Genomic DNA, 8,083 nt, shown 5'->3' with positions numbered 1-8,083 from the left:
AAAAAGGGTAAATTCCTATGGACCAATGAACCAAATGAAGGGTTTGAATATTTGAAAAGAAGGGTGTCTCAACAACCTATCCTTACAAGATAATCCACAAGTTTGGTGAAAAATGCATATGAGATTGCCCTCCCTCCTGGAGTGGCTATCTATCCCATATTTAATGTTTCTGACTTATACCCCTTTAAGGGATCCTTGGATGCAAGTACAAGTGTAGAAGATGATAAATATTGGGTGCAAGACTTACCTCCTTCTGAACCCTTGAAGTTGGAAGCTATCTTGGACACCAAAGAGGTCAAAAGAACAAGGAAAAAGGTTTACAAAGAATATCTAATTAAGTGGCAGGGTCTACTGCCTAAGGATGCAACTTGGATGACTGAAGAAGACATCAAGAAGCATGGCATCTCTCTGCAACAACTGATCTCAGGTGGAACATGAGACCTTTTCCACATCGGGTGTATGTTGCAGGAGGCCCTAATCATTTTTTGTCTCATAAAGGCTTACATGTGACTTGTTTGTTGTGAGTGTCTTGTCAAGGTGTAATAAGGTCCTCAGGACCATTTGTAATCATTTCAAATCATTTGTAATCATTTTAAATCATTTTGTGAGGCATTTGAAGCCTTTGAGCTTATGTAAACCTATAAGGTCCTAGTAGGGTCAAACATGGTCAAAGCATGTCAAAATGCCCAATATGGGTTGAAATGATGTAATAAGGTTACCCTAGCATGTCTAGAGGGAAAATGAGTCTTTTGGAGTTATTAGAATAAGTTTTGAGTCTAGTTGTCAAAAGTTGCAAAAGTTGCTTAGTTCCCATTATAAAAGTGTAAGTTTAGAAACCCAACGGTCATCCCATTCAAAAATTAGATGGGGACCATTGGGAGAGGTCTGAATAGTTTTTAAATAGACTCTTTTGGGGTGGAGGCAAGGTTGTTGATGCTGGACGTACCGAAGAGGAGGAGAAAACAATAAAATTTGAAGCATATTCTTTGTAATTTCCTGCAAAAATGTTCATTACTCTCTTGTACGGTTGATTCATGATGTGAGACTGGGCTAATTTTGAAACTCAATGATTCCCCTTTCTTTTCATACCAATTTTGTAGGACATTTAGGTTTGAATATTTGGTGAGCATTTTTCCAAAATCTGCCTAGAAACCCTAAGTTCAAAGGTTTGGACAGAGATATGTAGATATCTCGCCATTCCACTGAGATCAGATCACCAAAATAGGTGGAATGGTAGGGTTGGGAGTCCTTTAGATGGTTTTTCTTCCATTTTTTTGCAGAGACTAAGTTTTGATGTGAGCTTGGGGCCATGAGCGCCTAACATCTCCATGTGTTAGGCTAAGGAAGCATTGGTATGGTGAAGAGTTTGGAGTACGGTGTCAAAATAATGCAAGGTGGTGCTAAATCCTATGAAATCCTTTCATTTTTAACATGCCCTTTCCATTAGAAGTGGAGTTGTGTGTATGTGAGTTGTCTTTAAGACACTTGCTTTGTAAAAGAGGCCTAATTGGAGGCCTAAAACTATGACAGTCCCAAATTAAACCCAAATAGTTTGAAACAAACCCAAGTGAGTTTCATATATGTCACCATACTCCTTAGTGGGTATTTGAAATGGTCTTTCTTTTGTGTCTTTGTTCTATGGTTTCCAAGTTATTGCCAAAAAACCCTTTGAGTGGGCCTAATAGGGTGTATGAGCCAATATAAGGTAAACCATATAAGGGAGTGTTTTGGGGTTACACCAATGCATATGGAGATTGGCCTTGATGATTCTAAACATTCTAATATCCTACCCCTAGGTTCCACAATCATTTTGTGAAGTTGTGTCAAATTTTGTGCTAACTGGGTTAAGGGTTGAGATGCCTAGTGAATGGGCCAATGAGTTGTGGCAAGAGGTATGCCTCGATATCTTGCAACCTGCTCTTATCTATTGAATTGTTACATTCTAATCATCATTGGGCCCTCTGCATCAATGGGGAAAACCCACATCTCCTTGATGGATTCTGGTCCTCGTGGCTACACTTGACTGTTGGAAGTCAGCCTAATCGATAATTTACCTAGGTAACCCTATATAAAGACATCCTATCAATTCATTTTGACATAAGTCTCCATACTTATTTGTGAATCCATGAAGAATTCATCATCAAGCATTTTCAGAGATTCAAGGTTGCATATTCATCCTTCAACCATTATGGAGCAAAGTTACATTAATCCTCATGCAAGCATGTGTGTGTGATTAGGGTTTTTCATGTTCATTTATTTGTCATGCCATTACATTCAATGTTTTTTATTACATTTAAAGATAATTGCATCATCATCAATTATTTCAAATATGAGGTATATCTCCTTAGCATTTATTTCATTATTTGCATTATTTCATTCAAGGTTAATTCTTAAACCAAGGTTTGATTTGAGGCAAAATCCTATCCACTACTCTATTTCCTTTCTTTTTATGTATAGGAAACAAGTGCAAGAGTTGTACTCAAGAATTCAAGCAAAGTCGACAATGACAAACAGGTTCAACTTTCAATGGAGGAAAATTCGAATCAGGGTGAATTGTACTACCTAGTCCCGAAAAATCAGGCCAAACTTCTTGGAATAGGTTCTAAACATATTCTTTTGTCCATATATCAGTTGGTGGTTTCGTGAGACAATTGTAGCAATCTGTTTTCAACAACAGACTTCATTTATTCATTGTTTTTCCTTAATTTCACAAATAGCTTTGAAATTCAACTAAGCAAGAGGATAATCTTCCTAGCTAGTGAATCTAATTAAAATTTCAACCCTTTCCTCATTCATATTGTGGTTAGGTCTTTTAGGTTCACTCCTCTTTCAATGTATTGGGTTAATTTGGTTAGTTAGTGGATTTATTAACTTAATTGGTGAAACCTTTATTCTCAATTTTCATCCAATATATTTTGGTGAACCTAACTCTTTGCATTCTTATTTTTGATTTGTGATCTTAGATTTAATTTGTAGGATTTTAGACAATCAATTTTGCACTCACAAATCATATTTTTAATTAAATTATATAAATTTAGATGTTAACTTCACAAAAAACCCTAATTTATCATTCTAAAATTGACCTGTGGGTTGCATAATATGTCATTGGTGTTTTCAAATTTGATTTGTTTTCCATTGCACGTATGATTACATTATTTATTAGTTACATGTATCAAAATCATGTGTTGGATAATGGTTTATTTCACTTTACATTACTTCTTTTTATTCATATTACTCTTGCATATTACATCTTTAGAGTTTCAAAGATATTTCCTACTTGCAAATCATATCTCAAAGTCTTTATCCATGTTATATGTTGTTTCATGATGACATTTTTAAGAACATGCATTACATATTTTGATCATATAAAAGCCTTTGTAGATAATGATAATCCTAGTGATGACATTGAAAAGATTAACACTTGTACCTCTCCTAGGGTATCTCATGTGCATGAGGAAAGAGTCAATACTCCCATCAATGATCTCTATAATAGAGAGCAAGCATTGAAGAGAAACATTACAAGACACAAAAACTTCACAACTGGAACTAGCTTTCATATATCTGAACCTAACTAAGAACACCTTAAATCTTTTTACAATGATTTTGTAAGACTTGGCAAAAATCAAAACTAGGAACCTTTCAAAATGAGGAGAAAACAAAACAAGAGACGCAAAGCGTCAAGTTCCTACCAAGGTGTTTTTTATTAGTGTAAAGATTTGGTAAGAGATTGTATTTTAGCTTTCGTGTAAGAGTGTCTTGTTGGAGTCATCTGAATTTACATAAGAAAAATAAAGATGAAAAAATAAATAAATTTTTTTTTAAAAATGAAGGAATCAAATTCTAATCATTTGAAAGAAAATATTCTCTTAAGTTTATAATATACTAATAGATTTTTAGCTAGCATTATAAATTTTTAATGGTGAAAATTATATATTTAAATAGTAATTATTCAAAAATTGAATTAAGATTAATAAAATAAATCAATTATTAAAAATAATTGCAAAATCATAATACTCAACATTACTATCTCCACTTTGAAATAAAAAATCATTGCAACCTAGATAAATAGTTTCCCTTTCTCACCAACTTGAGGGGAAAAAACAATAAAAAAAATTTTTTAAAGAAACTTAAATATGTTTAAGTATTAGTGCATTCTATAGCCATAATCTATCCATTCACTCATTATCTTATACCTTGTTACTTAGCTACAAGACCAAGCCTAGATTTGACGGTCACCCCTACTGTCGTATGAATTTTTGATGACGGTTTAGTTATTGTCAAAAAATATAAAAGTAGAAGATTTAAGTAGTGAAAATCATTGCACATCTTTCATGGGAAGAAATGAAAATCATTATCTTAATGAAAAAATAATGATAAATTAATAATATATGCAAAAATCTGAAATCTATTAAATAAGTTTATAATTTTACATTAATATATATTATATATTAACATTAAATGACAATCAATTAATAATTACTAATTTAGTAATAATAAACATTTAAATTTAAAAATTATATATATTATGAAAAGTTTCTATAACAATCTTATTAAATATATTTAAAAAATTAAATTGATTAAGTTTCTAAATTCATATATAAAAAAATAAAATATATTGTAAAAATTCATATTAAAATATTTTGTCAATTATATTCTATCATTTCAATTATGACGAGTTTCTAAATTCATATGAAAAAATAGAACTATTCTAAAAAATCATATTAAAATATTACAAAATTAAAAACAACTACATCCTTCCATTTCTAAATCCTTCCATTTCTAAATCCTTCCATTTCAAAATATTCTAAATAAATTTATATTTTTATAATAAATATTCTAAACTAATATATATATTACCTACTATATTTTTTTACGGTTTATTTATAATTTGAAGTGTCATCTATACAGTTTTAGAAAAAAATAGCATGTCAATGAATACATTCTACTAATTTTTTAAGCTGTCAAATACAGTTCAAAAATGAAAAAACAGCCATTTTGCCTGTCAAATTCCAAACCTGGATGATGTTGGCAAAGGTTGTGAAATATGGCTTTACACCTGCAATTGCATTTTCTTAAAAGTTTCTAAATCCTTTTAAACCAATCCATTACGTGTATATCATGCAATCATGGCATTCAAAGAGACCACATTTCTTTCGAGCATTTTGTCAAGTAGTTTGCGTGCCTTGCCAATGCTTCCACATTTTGCCTACATGTCTACAGAGCATTTCGAACTATAATATCTGACAAAAGCCCCCCTTCTACTGTGCTTTGATTGATGTCCATATTCTGTTCAAACGCTCCCCATTTTAGTCCAGGCAGCAAGTATGTTGGCGATAGTTGTGGAATCTGGCTTTACCATGGCAATGGCATTTCATTGAAAGTCTCTAATGCCTTTCCAACAAATCCATTATGTGCATATCCTCCGATCATTCCAGTCCATGAGAACACAATTTTTGAAGGCAATCTGTCAAACGAGTCACGCGCCTGGTCTATGTTTTCCAAATTTTGCATACATGTTTACCACGGCTATTGCAACTAGGACATCTAATAAAATTCGTCTATTCTTTATGGTTTCATGGATGTCTATGCCCTTGCTGCAAACCTGCCATTTTGTCTCCAGCCTGTCACTCTTGTTACTCTGTAATTTTTTTTTCATATTTCAGATTATATTTATACATATTTTAATAAAAAATAACAGCAATCAACTTTATCAAAACATTATGAATGGTAAAAATCTAATATTATTAATCATATTACATATCATATAATCTGGCAGCAACACTGTCCTTATCTTAAAAAGAAATTAACATGAGCCTTATTGGATCTATAATCAATGTGTCCAGAGGGCCAGCATTATTATCTTTGACATTAGATTGCAAGTTAGTGTCCTTTCTTTGTCATTGATTTATGTACATCAATACAATGTATACATGAAAGCATGCAATCAGGAAATATGATAAACATGCATATCTAAAACTACTCACCCATTAAACAGAGCATATAAAATATATTTTTGGGTTTGAAAATTGAAGGTCATTTTGAGCACAGCTTTTACATTTTCATAATTTTCTTCGAGTGTCTTCCTTCGAGGGTTTAGGCATTAAATTGAAATACCAAAATAGGTAGTCTGTATTCCATCCACAAAGCAGAACAATTTTATAGACAAGGTATCCTAAACGTTCAGCTCTACTCTTCTTCAGAAGTAACTCAACTTTTCAAAAACATCCAAACAGTAGCAGTAAATCTAGATGAAGTCACATTGGAGATATAATGACAAATGTAGAGATCATTGCAGAATTGAATATAAAAGAGAGTACAATGAAACAAGATTTGCAGAGGTAAGGGTACAAGTAGAAATATATATATTCAAAACAATTTAGATAAACAATATATGTATGTCACTGCATAGTATAATAAAAATGTCTTCGGAGCATTTGCAATATTTAAAGCAAAGTATGTGACTATGTTGCTGTAACATATATATGTAACTGAGTTTGTGGGATGCATGATAAACATATAATTTTAAATAGAGAAAGCAATTTTGTAGCCAATTTGCTTTACTGTATTAAGCAGTTCTGCTCCTATGACAGGTATCCAGGATTTATGCTTTTAACATGGTCTCCTTCCTGCAAAATGTCGATCGTGGTTTTTGTTTATTGCAAATAGATAAAAAAAAAAAACCTTGCATCGTATGCATGAGACAAAACTCAAGAAAAAGCTACAGAAAATAACCTATATTTTGCATACAGGCAAATTTATTGAGCAGAAATACACTCATGGCATAAATTCATCATCTAGATAAAAGGCGGACAATTTGTATCCAGCAGATTACTGAGATGGTTAAGAAAATACTGAATTTTTAAATCTTTAGATTAAAAGACAACAAAATAAATCCTTAGTGTGAAAGATAGAAATTGTTCTTCCAACTTACATTTGTAACTGTCAAAAACATAACAGTCACAACCCCACTCCAATCCAGTGACCATGGTGATGAATCAACACCCTTGTCTAAAGGCCAGAGATGGGTTAAAGAGCGGGACCTATAGGAAACTCTACTTCACAGAGAAAGCATTGTACCCACAATCTTGAGACTCGGTAGAAGCGGAGAAAACGGGTTAATCTATAGTGTAAAGACTCACCAGAAGCGGAAAAAACAGGTTAATCTATAGTGTAAAGACTCATTAAAAGCGGAGACAACAGAGTATTGTACATTCTTGATGTCACATTCAACTCACGTTGGCATATATTGCAATTTAGAAAGTTATATAACAGAGAAATGAAGGAGAAATGCATTTTTCTGGTTTGTGGAAGTGTCTCGTGGAGAGATTTTACTGCAGAGGCGGCCTTCCAAATGTCGATAACGGAAACATAACCACAAGAATATAGATAGCAAGAAAGAGAATAACATTGGAGTGCAAGTAAAGATTAACGGGTTATATGTAGAGAAGACCAGTGGTGAAAATAATTAAGCCCTAAAAACATATATCAGAAAGAACGTTCCAAAAAACACTATCCTTCAGATTTTCCCATACCTCTTTTCTATTTCTTCTTGCGCGTAGTCCGGTTCGAATGTTGTTCTTTGTCCGATGAATAAATAGGGTTTTCGGAAAACCTGAAAATGGTATCATTCAGCAGACATATGAAATATAAATCAGAAGATGAAGCTGGTGCAAAAGGACAGAATGAGATGCGTTGCAAAATGAGAACAAAATAGACAATGCTTCTGGAAACACACACCGACTCAAAGCACATATGAAAAAGAATAGACAGTGGTGTAATTTTAGCAGAACTGGTAACTCACACACAGCAAAGTATAGTAAATATAACCAACGACCATTATCAGATTGTTGTATGTGCATTAATAGCAGGCCATCAAATTAATATTAATGCGTCCTGTCCAACAAACAAACGTACCAAGACGGATGTTTCTAGACGCTATTTTGGACGCTAACTGTAGCCTACAGTATACAAAATTAAGTGTGACAAGTGCATTTACAGTACATTGTACATTACCAATAGTTTAATCCATTCAACATTAATACAATTGTCAAAAACCATATTAAATATGCATTCAATGAAATGA

The 8,083-nt window shown here is 32.6% G+C and overlaps 1 long non-coding RNA gene across 1 annotated transcript; it reads right to left on the bottom strand.

Moving 5' to 3' along the window:
• Positions 1–6,380: 6,380 nt before the first annotated feature.
• Positions 6,381–7,876, bottom strand: LOC131858059 (uncharacterized). The gene is made up of 3 exons (XR_009358862.1): positions 7,738–7,876; positions 7,533–7,612; positions 6,381–6,626 (listed from the first exon to the last, which is right to left on the bottom strand). It is a non-coding gene; the product is annotated as an uncharacterized LOC131858059 (long non-coding RNA).
• Positions 7,877–8,083: the final 207 nt, after the last annotated feature.

This window comes from Cryptomeria japonica, chromosome 9, assembly GCF_030272615.1.
Source record: "Cryptomeria japonica chromosome 9, Sugi_1.0, whole genome shotgun sequence".
NCBI lineage: Eukaryota > Viridiplantae > Streptophyta > Pinopsida > Cupressales > Cupressaceae > Cryptomeria > Cryptomeria japonica.
Note: the sequence above shows the minus strand (reverse complement) of the source record. Positions and strands in the feature narration are given on the sequence as shown.